The sequence below is a fragment of the Tamandua tetradactyla genome, chromosome 6 (genome assembly GCF_023851605.1).
Source record: "Tamandua tetradactyla isolate mTamTet1 chromosome 6, mTamTet1.pri, whole genome shotgun sequence".
Taxonomy (NCBI): domain Eukaryota; kingdom Metazoa; phylum Chordata; class Mammalia; order Pilosa; family Myrmecophagidae; genus Tamandua; species Tamandua tetradactyla.
Genome location: NC_135332.1, coordinates 163493527 through 163509727, shown reverse-complemented (window position 1 = coordinate 163509727; position 16201 = coordinate 163493527). Strand labels below are relative to the sequence as shown.

General features: G+C 39.0%; 1 protein-coding gene across 1 annotated transcript in view; it reads right to left on the bottom strand.

The window, feature by feature from the left end:
* The window catches only part of COLEC10 (collectin subfamily member 10), a 96242-nt gene that overhangs the window by 22762 nt on the left and 57279 nt on the right, over positions 1-16201 (bottom strand). The gene's annotated exons all lie outside the window — the stretch shown is intronic.

Here is a 16201-nt window from a genome sequence, read left to right as displayed (position 1 = left end):
TTTTCTCTTTCATTTTTCTCCTCATCCAACTCTGTGTTTAAAGAAATATTCTTGGTGGTGAATTGCTAAGAAGTTTGTTTAGCCAGACATGTCTTTATTCTTTCTGGAGAACCTGGCAAGTTAGGGGAGCATGGCGCACAATGATATACATAACATTTATACGCACATATTTATTCCTCCCTCTGGATGCCTGATTGGCAGCCCTAAAATTTTAGGTGTTTATCAGGCAGCCATTAACAGGTGACTAAGAATGGGGAACAGCTGCAAAGTACTTCTGTGCGCACAGCAACTGTCTTAAGAGGTAGAGCTAGTGCCGAAGACTAAGTGAATACTTTAATGGAAGGTGGCGTGGGCTGTGACATGAGTCCTGGATTTTAATGTCATGGTAGCTACTGATGGGTTGATGAAATCCATGAATTAGTGATTGAGCTTACTGGCCTTGGAGTAGGACAGATGTGGATTTAACTCTTAGGTTTGCCACATACTACCTGGAGAAACTTGGTTGTATTACTTCCCCTTCTGTCATTTTCCTCTCCTGTAAAATAGAATAATACCTGCTGCAGGGGACTCTTAAGAAGATTAAATAATATGCAAAAACCTAATCAATGCTTGGTAATGGTCCTGTTGTTAATCCTTGCTTTATGCTTCAGTTTCCTGATTTTCAAAGTGTCAATAAGACCTGCCTTTCCTCCCTCTCCCAGTTGTTTTAGGATCAACAAGGTGAGCATGTGGATGTGCTTTGAAAATATAAAGCACAGCGCATACAATATCATGACCAGATACTGGCATTATCAGTATTGCAATCTCAGGAAATGAAGAAGTCCTATTCATCACTGAAGGATAAAGTAGAGACAAAAATTTCAAAGATAACAGAGAAGTTGCTGGGATTAGATAGTTTAAGGAGGAAAAAATTGAGGTGTTTGTCTATTTACGCAGAAAATGCATGGTTCAAATATTTTCTTTCTTTACACAATGTTGAAATTTAAGCATGAGCAATGAACTGAAGTGTTGGATTTCCAGAATGTGAGGTTCTTCAAACACTGGAAGGGCTCACAAGTGAAGCCACAGAACCTCCTTCTGGCAGGCTTTCAAAAAGGAATGCATGGATGATTAAATGGTCATGCAAAATGATGAAGAGGGTGGACTAGGAGACATTTCTTGGTTCCTTCTGGCTAAAGTCAAAAGGCAATGTGTATTGAGCACTTCTAACGTGTGGCAATCACCATGCTAATGACTTGACATGGAATCGTCATGGCAAGTCCAGGAGGCGGAAATTGCTTTTGCTCCATTTCAGGAATGGAAAAACTAAGACTTAAAGAGGGTAAGTTGCTTGTATATTGTTATAGCGCTTGTGCTTATAGAAATAGGATTAAAAACCATATATATGCATCTCTTCTCCTCCAGATCTCTAACAGTATACAGTTGTCCCATCCAGTCTAAGCTTCTGTGATGTTTAACAGATTGTGGAGTTTAGAGAACTAGGGACTTTCCCAACTTTTTCAGGACAAGAAGGAGAGATGCATAAAGAACTATAGCTTTTTCTTTTTTTTTTTTTTTTTCACTTCTAAGCAAGATAGAGGGAGGGAAGGGAGGAAAATCTCAATGACTTAATTCTCAGGGATTGTCTTCTTGAAGTATTTTAGTGATTGAGTCTGGCTTTGCCTCTTACTGGCTATGGGAATTGGGGAAGTCCTTTAAAATTTCTAAGTCTTGTTTCAATCATTTGTAAAATGGACAAAATAATACCTTTTTCACAGAGTTCTAGTAAAGGTAAAATTTGAAAAGTGCTTTTCCTTCAGGAAGCCATCGCTAACACTCCCAGAATGGGCTACATTCTCCCTCTAACTACCTCTGCTGTTTAAAATATCACTTTATAACTAATGCCTCAATTTATCCTTGACTCCTCTTATGCTTGTCTGTGACCTTCAGAATGGAAGGGATCATGATTTTTTCACTTTAGCATGCACAGAATTTAGCACAGTTCCTAGTTCTGGTTCTTATTAGACATCGTTGAACTGTACATATATATATATATATATATGGTTATATATATATATATAAAACCATAAAACATTTTACAAATGTAATAGTAGTATTTAATGAGTTCCATTTGTCAGAACTGTTCCTAGCACTTGAATGTATTCTATCATTTGATCCCTGCAACAACCTCTGAGATGGTACAACACTTAGCTCCATTTCACAGATGAGAAAATGGGGGGCAAAGAGAGGCTCAGTAACTTGCTCAGGGTCACGCAGCTCATAAGTGGTAAAACCAGGATTTGAACCTGGACATTTGCCTTCAAATCCTGTGTTCTGAACTAGGTGGATGATTTGGAACAAATTCCTGTTTTAACATTTCTGGGTCTTCGATTGATATACTGTACAATGGGATTTAAAAATACATACCTGCTCACTATAAGGCAAAATCAAAGGCAAGCATGTATGTGAAGCTCTCTGTTAATCATAAAGCTGCACATATGTGCACCATCCATGCTATTATTATTTCTCCTCCCTTCTTTCTCTGATCTGGAGAGGGTGAGGTAAGTGACTTAGCCATCTGCTACTTCCTGGTGGCTCCTAACAGAGACCTGGGCGGGTGAACATAGGATTATTATCCTGGCTGGTGTGCCTGCATTCCTGCTTGACAGCGAGCAGGATGCTGGCAGAGATGAAGTAAACAACCTGCACCCTTATCTTCAGCTTTGGTCCTCGGTTCATTTGATCTTTGGGATTTTCTTTAACAAGAATAGAAGAGAGGTATAAAAGAAAGCATTGAAAAGAATCCCCTCCATGGCTCACAGTTGTCTGCTTTTATCTTCTCGGCAATATTTCGTTGGATTAGTAGAGCAATTTAGACTGCCTTTCCATCATTTAAAAATAGTCACTTACACTTGAAAATTCAATAAAAAGCTATAAACTGAAAGGAAACTAATTTCAATTTTCTGAAAAAGATTTGTTTCAGCCCCACCAGACCAGCAGCTTTCTTTGATCATCTCCAGCAGAATTCTACAGAGGGCACAGGTGACCAATCTTACTTGGCTAGGATGTTATTTATTTGTTTGCTTTTTCTCAACAAGCAAAAAATCTTAAAATTTAATTCTAGTTTGAAATGAAATAACTGGATCCAGGTTAGTGCCCCATGCTCAGAGAAGTTGGTATTAAAAATTAGTGATTTTGTTTTGGAATTGCCAAAGAAAAATCACTGGAAGCTGTACTTTTTGCTTTGTCACAGTAATTTTATAAATTGGGGGAAAGTTATTAGCAATCTTTCTCATGATCAACCTGAGAATTGAGTGGGATACATAGCATGTATATGGTTTTTTAACAAGGCAAAGACTCCTGCCTAAAATATCCTTCCCACCCCTTTTTATACTTTCTTTCCATATGCATCAATGACATGTTTGTTCTTGGAAATTCTAATAGTCTTATTGATTATACCCCAGACTGTTCACATATATTAGATGTAGTCACACAGGCATATAATGACCCACCCCATAAAACTTGTTCCCTCTCCAATCACAAGCTTTATCACTTTGCTAAAATAAATCAACCAAAACTTGGGACTTCTTTGGGACCTACTGTTGTTTGCCTTCTCCCCATTGACCCAGTTTATCAGTTCCTCTGTGTCTCTACTTACATCCACATCTGTCCTGAATTTCTTTCAACGAAGTCACCATCACTCAGTTCTCCCCAAGGTAAAGGCAGTGCACTGTATTGGTTCAAGCACTCCTGAGCAAGTTGTTTCATTTCTCTGAGCCTCAGTTTCCCCACTCACAAAATGAAGAAAATAATCTCTATCTCATAGGATTGTTGTGGACCAAGGAAGACGATATGGGAAGAGGGCTTAGCACATAGTAAACCCATGTGCTGTTGTTTTAGGAGAACAGAAGAGAGGTATAAAAATGATTATCATCTTCATCACCATCATCTTGATTTTGAAACTTCCAACATATTTACTACCTCAATTCTTATCTTATAGTCATGAATTACTCTTTATATTATGGAGCTTTACACACAATTTACACACATTTAAAGATAGACGTATATAGAGAGATGGATCAAGGGATGCTATGAACACAGTGGCTGGACGAAGACAAACTTCCACTGACCATTCATAGAAGACACCAGCTACTGGGGAGAAAGAAGTTTAAACTGATGAAATCCATGGGCTCTGATCTAACACACCATGGGCTCAATCCTCAAATTGCTCACCAGCTTTGTGAGTTTAGGTGTGATATTTAACCTCTTGAAGTCTCTTTCTCTCTCTCTCTCTCTCTCTTTTTTATTATCTATAATTGAAAATTACTAGAGTAACCTATTCTAGGATCTCTCAAAATGAGGGATGTTTCCCCACTCTGAGATACATGATGCTTTGAATCATTTTAATAGATTTGCAATGAAAATTGCAGGCATACAAAGAAGCCAATCCTGTGGTTTATCATATGCTATTGTTTTTTTATTCCCTGTCCAATGCAATGCCAAGCAATTCCCAGTATTATCTAGACTGCCCGCTGCCCACAGGTGGGATTCCTCAACCATTCAAATAGTCCTGGCTTTAAAACTGGTACCGATCATTTGATTTAGGAGCGTCAACAGGAGAAGGTGATGTGCAACTTGGAACGAGGCTGTGTAACATGGTTTGCTGACCCCTCGAGGTGGCGGTGGACTGACTTGGTAGAGAAATTATGGGGCCACGGTGACACTTCATTATAGCAATTAATCCTCATTTAAGATGCAACAGATCAGTTTTCTTCATATTTCTTGTAATACAAGTATAAAAAGCAGGTAAGCATGACTTATAAATTAAGAATGATTTGTAGATGTTACACATTTCCATCTTTATTATAGTGAGGCAGATTATCTATGAAAAAGAGAGACCCACATCTTGGTTTGGGGCTGCCACACATTGCCACAAACAGAGAGGCTTAACACAACAGAAAATAGTTTTCTCACAGTTCTGGAGGCTAGAAGTCTGAAATCAAGGTGTTTGGCAGGGCTGTAGGAAGAACCATTTCTTCCTTCTTTGTAGCTTCTGCTGGCTCACAGCATTCCTTGGTGTTTCTTGGTTTATAGATGCATCATTCCAATCTCTGATTCTTGTCTTCAAATAGCCTTCTTTGTGTGTATCCCTCCTCTTCTTATAAGGACATCAGTCATTGGGTTTAGGAACTACCCTAATCCAATATGATCTCATCTTAACTAATTACATCTGCAAAGACTGTATTTCCAAATAAGAGCACATTCTGATGTTCTGGGTAGACATGAATTTGGGGGGAGGGGCACTTATTCAATTCACCACAATAGCTAAAGAATAACAAATAACTGTGAATATGTATAATCTGTTATGATTCTCATGAATAGAAAAAAATCACATGGCAGTGGATGGGGGATCTTCTAGGAGATTTTTCTGAGCTACCTGGTATCCACTCCCTGTGCTCCTTTTGGTAATATCCCCATAATTTTCCGTAAGAAACACATTCACTCTCAATCTATATGGTTCAGACCTTATCCACAGTAATTGGTTCAGCAAGGCATGAGACACAATAGGGAGTCTCAATTTGAGGATTTTGGTCATAACTCTCAAATATTGTATGGTAGATGGAAATATGCACCCCAATTTAGACATAATCTTAATCCACATTCTTGTGGGTGAACCCATTATAAATAGGACCTCTTGAAAGTTAATTTTAGTTAAGGTATGGGCCAAGTGATTGTGCATGGCTCTTAATCCAGATTACGGGAGGTTTTATAGAGTCAGAGCCAGAAATCAGCAGGAATCCAGGAGAGAAAGGAGAGGACATTGCCATGTGACATGAGGTAGGGATTCAAGTCAAGGAACCCCAAGGATTGCAGCAAGCTAGTACCAGAATTTTACCGACCCTGGAAGGAAGCAAGTCTCCTAGCCTCCGAAACCATGAGATAATAAACTCCCATTGTTTAAGCTGGCTCATTTTGTGGAATTTGTCATAGCAGCCTGGCAAACAAGAGATCTGAAATGATGCTTTCAGAGTTTTCAAGTCAAGAACATTCATGATAAATAACTCGTAAAAATTAAATTATTTAGATACCATTTTATAAGTCTCTGAGTGTCAGATTTTTACTAAGCATAATTACAATTCTTTTAGAAAAGAGCATAGACTGCTTTAAAAATATAATTCAAAAAACTTTTGTTAAATGATATAATATTACAGATCAAATATGTGGTACAAAAATCAAGACAGACTGGTTATAGATTGGAATAGCCTCAAAAGACGTAGGGAGGCCAAGTAAAATTTTCAGAAGTGGAATTTCATAAGCACAAATAAGAAAGATAAGAAGCAGATAAGTGACTTCCTGGAAGATGGCGGCTTAGTAAGACGCGCGGATCTTAGTTTCTTCTCCAGGACACCTACTAGGGGAGTAGAAACGATACAGAAAGCGCCCAAAGCCACAACAGAGATAAAAAAGACAGCGTACCCCATCCTGGAATGGCTGGCTGGCTGAGAGAAGCAGCTCGGGTGAGATCGCCGAGGCGCGCGGGCCTTACCGGGCGGGGTGGCAAGCGGCCGGAGTTACTCCCTTCCCCCTTCCCGGGCCGGCTGGGAGAATTGGAGAGGTGGTCCCCTGAAACCAAGGCGACTGGCGCCCACACCACGCGCAGCCCCCGGACCAACTGAGAGAATTGGATCGGAAACCCCCAGGCTGCGGAGAACGGTGACCCCGTGACTCCCGGGGAACGTGCACTCTCTCGGGCGGGCCGCTGCCGCTGGCGCCCTCCCGCCATGCTTGTTGCCCAGGGCCGACTAGGAAATTCGGATGGGCTCTTTCCCTGGCTGCGGCGACCAGCAACCCTCCCTGCGTTCGGACCCCGGGCCGGCTCAAGCCGCTTCGGCTAGCGAACCCCCAGGACGGCGAGAGTTTTCCAAAGTTTAAGGTCCCACAGCACCTTTTACTGGTGGGACCCGCAGACAAACGTGTGCCACGAGCGCCACCTACTGGGCAGGATAAGAAAAACAGAACCCAGAGATTTCACAGAAAAATATTACAACCTTGCTGGGTCCAACACCAAGAGAAATCTGAATAAATGCCCAGACGCCAGCAGCAGAAGATAACTGTCCACGCTCAAAAGATTGAGAATATGGCTCAGTCAAAGGAACAAACCAATAGCTCAAATGAGACACAAGAGCTGAGACAACTAATGCTGAATATACGAACAGAAATGGAAAACCTCTTCAAAAATGAAATCGATAAATTGAGGGAGAACATGAAGAGGACATGGGCTGAACATAAAGAAGAAGTAGAAAAACTGAAAAAACAAATCGCAGAACTTATGGAAGTGAAGGATAAAGTAGCAAACATAGAAAAAATAATGGATACCTACAATGATAGATTTAAAGAGACAGAAGATAGAATTAGTGATTTGGAGGATGGAACATCTGAATTCCAAAAAGAAACAGAAACTATCGGGAAAAGAATGGAAAAATTTGAACAGGGTATCAGGGAACTCAAGGACAATATGAACCACACAAATATACGTGTTGTGGGTGTCCCAGAAGGAGAAGAGAAGGGAAAAGGAGGAGAAAAACTAATGGAAGAAATTATCACTGAAAATTTCCCAACTCTTATGAAAGACCTAAAATTACAGATCCAAGAAGTGCAGCGCACCCCAAAGAGATTAGACCCAAATAGGCGTTCTCCAAGACACTTACTAGTTAGAATGTCAGAGGTCAAAGAGAAAGAGAAGATCTTGAAAGCAGCAAGAGAAAAACAATCCATTACATACAAGGGAAACCCAATAAGACTTTGTGTAGATTTCTCAGCAGAAACCATGGAAGCTAGAAGACAGTGGGATGATATATTTAAAATACTAAAAGAGAAAAACTGCCAACCAAGACTCCTATATCCAGCAAAATTATCCTTCAAAAATGAGGGAGAAATTAAAACATTCTCAGACAAAAAGTCACTGAAAGAATTTGTGACCAAGAGACCAGCTCTGCAAGAAATACTAAAGGGAGCACTAGAGTCAGATACAAAAAGACAGAAGAGAGAGATATGGAAAAGAGTGTAGAAAGAAGGAAAATCAGATATGATATATATAATACAAAAGGCAAAATGTTAGAGGAAAATATTATCCAAACAGTAATAACACTAAATGTCAATGGACTGAATTCCCCAATCAAAAGACATAGATTGGCAGAATGGATTAAAAAACAGGATCCTTCTATATGCTGTCTACAGGAAACACATCTTAGACCCAAAGATAAACATAGGTTGAAAGTGAAAGGTTGGGAAAAGATATTTCATGCAAATAACAACCAGAAAAGAGCAGGAGTGGCTATACTAATATCCAACAAATTAGACTTCAAATGTAAAACAGTTAAAAGAGACAAAGAAGGACACTATATACTATTAAAAGGAACAATTAAGCAAGAAGACATAACAATCATAAATATTTACGCACCGAATCAGAATGCCCCAAAATACGTGAGGAATATACTGCAAACACTGAAAAGGGAAATAGACTCATATACCATAATAGTTGGAGACTTCAACTCACCACTCTCATCAAGGGACAGAACATCTAGACAGAGGATCAACAAAGAAATAGAGAATCTGAATATTACTATAAATGAACTAGACTTAATAGACATTTATAGGACATTACATCCCACAACAGCAGGATACACCTTTTTCTCAAGTGCTCATGGATCATTCTCAAAGATAGACCATATGCTGGGTCACAAAGCAAGTCTTAACAAATTTAAAAAGATTGAAATCTTACACAACACTTTCTCGGACCATAAAGGAATGATGTTGGAAATCAATAATAGGCAGAGTGCCAGAAAATTCACAAATATGTGGAGGCTCAACAACACACTCCTAAACAACGACTGGGTCAAAGAAGAAATTGCAAGAGAAATTAGCAAACACCTCGAGGCGAATGAAAATGAAAACACAACATATCAAAACTTATGGGACGCAGCAAAGGCAGTGCTAAGAGGGAAATTTATTGCTCTAAATGCCTATATCAGAAAAGAAGAAAAGGCAAAAATTCAGGAATTAACTATCCATTTGGAAGAACTGGAGAAAGAACAGCAAGCTAACCCCAAAGCAAGCAAAAGGAAAGAAATAACAAAGATTAGAGCACAAATAAATGAAATTGAAAACATGAAAACAATAGAGAATATCAATAAGGCCAGAAGTTGGTTCTATGAGAAAATCAATAAGATTGATGGGCCCTTAGCAAGATTGACAAAAAGAAGAAGAGAGAGGATGCAAATAAATAAGATCAGAAATGGAAGAGGAGACATAACTACTGACCTCACAGAAATAAAGGAGGTAATAACAGGATACTATGAACAACTTTACGCTAATAAATACAACAATTTAGAGGAAATGGACAGGTTCCTGGAAAGACATGAACAACCAACTTTGACTCAAGAAGACATAGATGACCTCAACAAACCAATCACAAGTAAAGAAATTGAATTAGTCATTCAAAAGCTTCCTAAAAAGAAAAGTCCAGGACCAGATGGCTTCACATGTGAATTCTACCAAACGTTCCAGAAAGAATTAGTACCAATTCTCTTCAAACTCTTCAAAAAAATCGAAGTGGAGGGAAAACTACCTAATTCATTCTATGAAGCCAACATCACTCTCATACCAAAACCAGGCAAAGATATTACAAAAAAAGAAAACTACAGACCAATCTCTCTAATGAATACAGATGCAAAAATCCTCAATAAAATTCTAGCAAATCGTATCCAACAACACATTAAAAGAATTATACATCATGACCAAGTAGGATTCATCCCGGGTATGCAAGGATGGTTCAACATAAGAAAATCAATTAATGTAATACACCATATCAACAAATCAAAGCAGAAAAATCACATGATCATCTCAATTGATGCAGAGAAGGCATTTGACAAGATTCAACATCCTTTCCTGTTGAAAACACTTCAAAAGATAGGAATACAAGGGAACTTCCTTAAAATGATAGAGGGAATATATGAAAAACCCACAGCTAATATCATCCTCAATGGGGAAAAATTGAAAACTTTCCCCCTAAGATCAGGAACAAGACAAGGATGTCCACTATCACCACTATTATTCAACATTGTGTTGGAGGTTCTAGCCAGAGCAATTAGACAAGAAAAAGAAATACAAGGCATCAAAATTGGAAAGGAAGAAGTAAAACTATCACTGTTTGCAGACGATATGATACTATACGTCGAAAACCCGGAAAAATCCACAACAAAACTACTAGAGCTAATAAATGAGTACAGCAAAGTAGCAGGTTACAAGATCAACATTCAAAAATCTGTAGCATTTCTATACACTAGTAATGAACAAGCTGAGGGGGAAATCAAGAAACGAATCCCATTTACAATTGCAACTAAAAGAATAAAATACCTAGGAATAAATTTAACTAAAGAGACAAAAAACCTATATAAAGAAAACTACAAAAAACTGCTAAAAGAAATCACAGAAGACCTAAATAGATGGAAGGGCATACCGTGTTCATGGATTGGAAGACTAAATATAGTTAAGATGTCAATCCTACCTAAATCGATTTACAGATTCAATGCAATACCAATCAAAATCCCAACAACTTATTTTTCAGAAATAGAAAAACCAATAAGCAAATTTATCTGGAAGGGCAGGGTGCCCCGAATTGCTAAAAACATCTTGAGGAAAAAAAACGAAGCTGGAGGTCTCGCGCTGCCTGACTTTAAGGCATATTATGAAGCCACAGTGGTCAAAACAGCATGGTATTGGCATAAAGATAGATATATCGACCAATGGAATCGAATAGAGTGCTCAGATATAGACCCTCTCATCTATGGACATTTGATCTTTGATAAGGCAGTCAAGCCAACTCACCTGGGACAGAACAGTCTCTTCAATAAATGGTGCCTAGAGAACTGGATATCCATATGCAAAAGAATGAAAGAAGACCCATCTCTCACACCCTATACAAAAGTTAACTAAAATGGATCAAAGATCTAAACATTAGGTCTAAGACCATAAAACAGTTAGAGGAAAATGTTGGGAGATATCTTATGGATCTTACAACTGGAGGCGGTTTTATGGACCTTAAACCTAAAGCAAGAGCACTGAAGAAGGAAATAAATAAATGGGAACTCCTCAAAATTAAACACTTTTGTGCATCAAAGAACTTCATCAAGAAAGTAGAAAGACAGCCTTCACAATGGGAGACAATATTTGGAAATGATATATCAGATAAAGGTCTAGTATCCAGAATTTATAAAGAGATTGTTCATCTCAACAACAAAAAGACAGCCAACCCAATTACAAAATGGGAAAAAGACTTGAACAGACACCTCTCAGAAGAGGAAATACGGATGGCCAAGAGGCACATGAAGAGATGCTCAATGTCCCTGGCCATTAGAGAAATGCAAATCAAAACCACAATGAGATATCATCTCACACCCACCAGAATGGCCATTATCAACAAAACAGAAAATGACAAGTGCTGGAGAGGATGCGGAGAAAGAGGCACACTTATCCACTGTTGGTGGGAATGTCAAAGGGTGCAACCACTGTGGAAGGCAGTTTGGCGGTTCCTCAAAAAGCTGAATATAGAATTGCCATACGACCCAGCAATGCCATTGCTAGGTATCTACTCAAAGGACTTAAGGGCAAAGACACAAACGGACATTTGCACACCAATGTTTATAGCAGCATTATTTACAATTGCAAAGAGATGGAAACAGCCAAAATCTCCATCAACAGAAGAGTGGCTAAACAAACTGTGGTATATACATACGATGGAATATTATGCAGCTTTAAGACAAGATAAACTTATGAACCATGTAATAACATGGATGGACCTAGAGAATATTATGCTGAGTGAATCCAGCCAAAAACTAAAGGACAAATACTGTATGGTCCCACTGATGTGAACGGACATTCGAGAATAAACTTGAAATATGTCCTTGGTAACAGAGTTCAGCAGGAGTTAGAAACAGGGTAAGACAATGGGTAATTGAAGCTGAAGGGATACAGACTGTGCAACAGGACTAGATACAAAAACTCAAAAATGGACAGCACAATAATACCTAATTGTAAAGTAATCATGTTAAAACACTGAATGAAGCTGCATCTGAGCTATAGGTTTTTGTTTTGTTTTGTTTTGTTTTGTTTTGATTTTACTATTATTACTTTTATTTTTTTCTCTATATTAACATTCTATATCTTTTTCGGTTATGTTGCTAGTTCTTCTAAACCAATGCAAATGTACTAAGAAATGATGATCATGCATCTATGTGATGATGTTAAGAATTAATGATTGCATGTGTAGAATGGTATGATCTCTAAATGTTGGGTTAATTTCTTTTTTTCCGTTAATTAAAAAAAAAAAAAAAAAGAGAAGGGATAATTGGAGATGAAGGGATACAGACTGTACAACGGGACTGGATATAAAAACTCAGAAATGGACAGCACAATACTACCCAATTGTAATGCAATTATGTTAAAACACTGAATGAAGCTGCATGTGAGGTATAGGTTTTTTGTTTTTGTTTTTTTTGTTTTTTTTTCTTTCTATTATTGTTTTAATTCTTATTCTGTTGTCTTTTTATTTCTTTTTCTAAATCGATGCAAATGTACTAAGAAATGATGAATATGCAACTATGTGATGTTATTAAGAATTACTGATTGTACATGTAGATTGGAATGATTTCTAATTGTTTTGTTAATTCTTTTTTTAATTAATAAAAAAATAAATAAGTAAATAAAAAAAAAAAATAAATAAAAAAAAAAAAAAAAGAAGCAGATAAGTTGTTCCTGCCCTATACATATTGTCAGTGACCCAGTGCCAACAGGATGGCTTGCTTAGGGCACAGGAAATATTCCTTCTAGAATGGAAAAAAAATAAAAAAGAACAAAGGAAAAAGTGGAGAAACATTCTCAGTCTCCCTTGGGTTTTGTTAACTTATGGTTTACTAACAACTAGTGAGGCCTTGACAATATGCCCCATACTACATAAGTGCTTTGTATGGCTTAGCTAACTTTTCCTCACCACAGCCCTATGAGGTGTGTTATGGATTGAATTATGTCTCCTGAAAAAAAAAGATATCTTGAAATTCTAATCCCAAGCATCTCAGAATGTGACCGTATTTGGAAATAGGATCACTGCACATGGGATTGGGCAAGTTCAAATGAGCTCATGCTGGAGTAGAGTGGCCCCTTTATCCAATATGTATGCCGTCCTTATAAGAAGAGGAAACTTGGATACAGACCGAGAGTGACAGATGGAAGAACACCACGTGAAAACTGAGGAAGAGAACACCATGGATTGCTGGCAAGCCATGACCAGAAGCCAGGAGAGAGGCGAGGAATAGATTCTTCCCTACAGACAGAAAGAGGAACAACGGTTCAGAACATCCACAGACTGGAATATAAAAGTTTAAAAATCTAAGCCAATGGGAATCTAGAATGAGTTGTAGCTCTAGCCCTGCCACTCTCTGGGCTTCGGTTTTCACAAATGCAAAACAACTGGGATGCAACCAAATGACCCAGATAAGTGCGGCTTCTGACCTGAGTGGGGAAGGACCCAGATCATCCTGGCCGTGTCGGATCCTCATGGCCGTCATGGGAAGGCCTGGCTGCACCGGATGCTGAGTCATCTGCTGGAAAATAGCTTAGATTGTGTCAACCAGTGGGATCCAGATCAACCAGGCCCAGCAAAACAGTGGGTGGCCACATAGAAGTCCATTTCCTAGAAGTTAAAGGGCTTGTTGAAAAAGAGAGTATCCCAGAGGAGAGAGATGAGCAAAGCCTCTGGTATCAGAGAGGAGAGGCAATTGTGCACATCTCATGTGGTTTGGAACTCAGATTTGTGTAGGGACAAAACTGCCAGTAGCTATTTCATCTGGCCCTATAAAATATTGCAGTGCAGTCAACACCGCTTTGGGGCCCCTCTGACCCTTAAGCAGGCTGCTTGGAGCATGGGCTTTGGAGTCCCATGAGAAATGGATTGAGCTCCATCCTGTCTCCTGTCAGTGTGGCTCTGGGCTAGGGTCTTAACAGATCTGAACCTCAGTTTCTTTATTGTCAAATGAAAATCATAATGTCTTCTCTCTCAAACTTTATTGAGATCATTAAATTTAAAAATGTCTGTAGAGCACTCACATAATATCCAGCAAACAACAATGCATAGTATTATTACTGTTTCCACCGTTGATTGAAGGTGCTATTGGAGTCACGCTCCAGGGGACAGAGCCATTCCCTGACCATCATTTCATCACAGGCCACTTGGTGGCAGAGTCATGATGGGTACTCACAGGAGTTGCAGGGACCTCGGAAGCAGCCAGAAAGCCTTCCTTAGTAAGTAAGGTGGCAGGGATAGTGGCCAGGCTAGGCTGAGATGGGCGCATCCTGGGAAATTGTGGCACTGCTGTTCTTTGCTGAAAAGTGGTGGTCACTGGTGAGGCGGTTCTTTGACCTTTGGAGAAGTGGTACAATGGCATTTTTCCCCATGAGAAGCCCCCCTATGGAGCACATGGACTGCACTTTCTGGGAACTGGAGGACATACTTCAGGGTATTTTCAAGGAGCCAGATAAGTAGGTCAAGGCTACAAGCTCAAAATCTGGGGGTTCTTGGAAAATGTGAGTTTGCATATTAAGTGCAAAAATATTTATTGTGCATCTTTTATGTGTCAGTAACTCTTCTGGTCAGTAGGAAAACACACTTGAAAAAGATGGACAGGGTCTCTGCTTTCATGAAGCTTGCATTCTAGGACTGACAGTAAATCGGTAAATACGCAAGAGATTTCCATTTAGTAATGCCCGTGAAAATAATAAAATGTCTTGGCAAATATGCTAGAGAATGAAGTGGTCGGGATGGGCCTTGCGGAGCAAATGCCATTTGAGATGAGATCTGAATGAGGAGAAGGAACTACCTTATGAATATCTTGGGTGAGTTTGGATCAGGCAGAGGGAGCATCTGCTGTGAAGACTCTGAGGCAGCAATAAGGGACAAGGCCAGCATGCCTGGAGCGAAGCACAAGGAGAAAACCAGTATGAGATGAAGTGGGGTAAGTAGGGAGATACCAGCTCACAAAGTACCTCGTAGGCCCCACACTCACACAGATATCACTGAAAGAAAGAAACCCCTAAAATAAAAAATTAGCAGAAGCCAAAATAAACAATAGGGTGAGGTAGTGCTGTCTCCCAAACCAATGGACAAAGTAATGGAGTTAGTTGTCAAAGAGAAGATATGTCAACACTTCAACCTATTTTAATATCCAGTACTATGTTGGGCTATGAAGTTGGGTGAACTTGCTGGGGGTGGGGCGGAATGGGTGGGGGTTGGGTGGTGAGTGGTGGGTGGAGGTGAGGGTGGAGGAAAAGATAGCAGATCCTCATTATGACTCTGTTCTTAGGTCTTACCCATTTCTTATTACCAAAAAGGGGCTGGTGGATTGTTTTCAAAACTGATTCTAACACAAACAAGTAGATGTCATGGAATGACACTGGACCGGGAGCCAAAACTTGAACTTGACAGGCCAAAACTTGAACTTGACCGGGCATCAGGTTCAAGTTCATGGCTGCATCACACCCACTGAAGGATCTCGTACAGCCCACTTGGCTCACTAAAATCATCCCGACGTCTTTAAATCTAAGGAAATTGTTGTTATACAGGAGATTTAAATAAGAGAATGTTTTTGGAAGTACCTTGAACATTGTACAGCATCACCCAAATAGCTCGTGTCCATCCTGAAACAATTTTTAACATTTCTTGTTCAATTTCTTGTCATTGTCATTTTCAAGTAATACCACTAGAGGTCAGAATTTCACAAAAGTTGTTAAAGAAACAAAATCCCTCACATTTTTTCCTGCTAAGCAGCATGGAATAATCCACTGAAGGCATAGAACAAAAAATAAAGATGGCTTTCCTCTAAGGAATTTTAACAAGTGAACAATGCTTGTTTCCAAAGTTGCCACTCAACAGACTCAGATGCGTAAGAGATAGGAAAGATAAGATTTTGCTAAATATCTATTTTATGTCTGAACAGTTTAATGATTACCATATATTATTCTAATGATTATCTAATATTATTCTCAAAACAGGCTTAGGAAGGAGTCTCATTTTGCAAACAAAGAAACTGATACATAAATAGATATATTGCCATTCAGTCAAAATCACAAGCTTGAATACGATCCCTGTTTATTTTCACCATATCCTGCTATG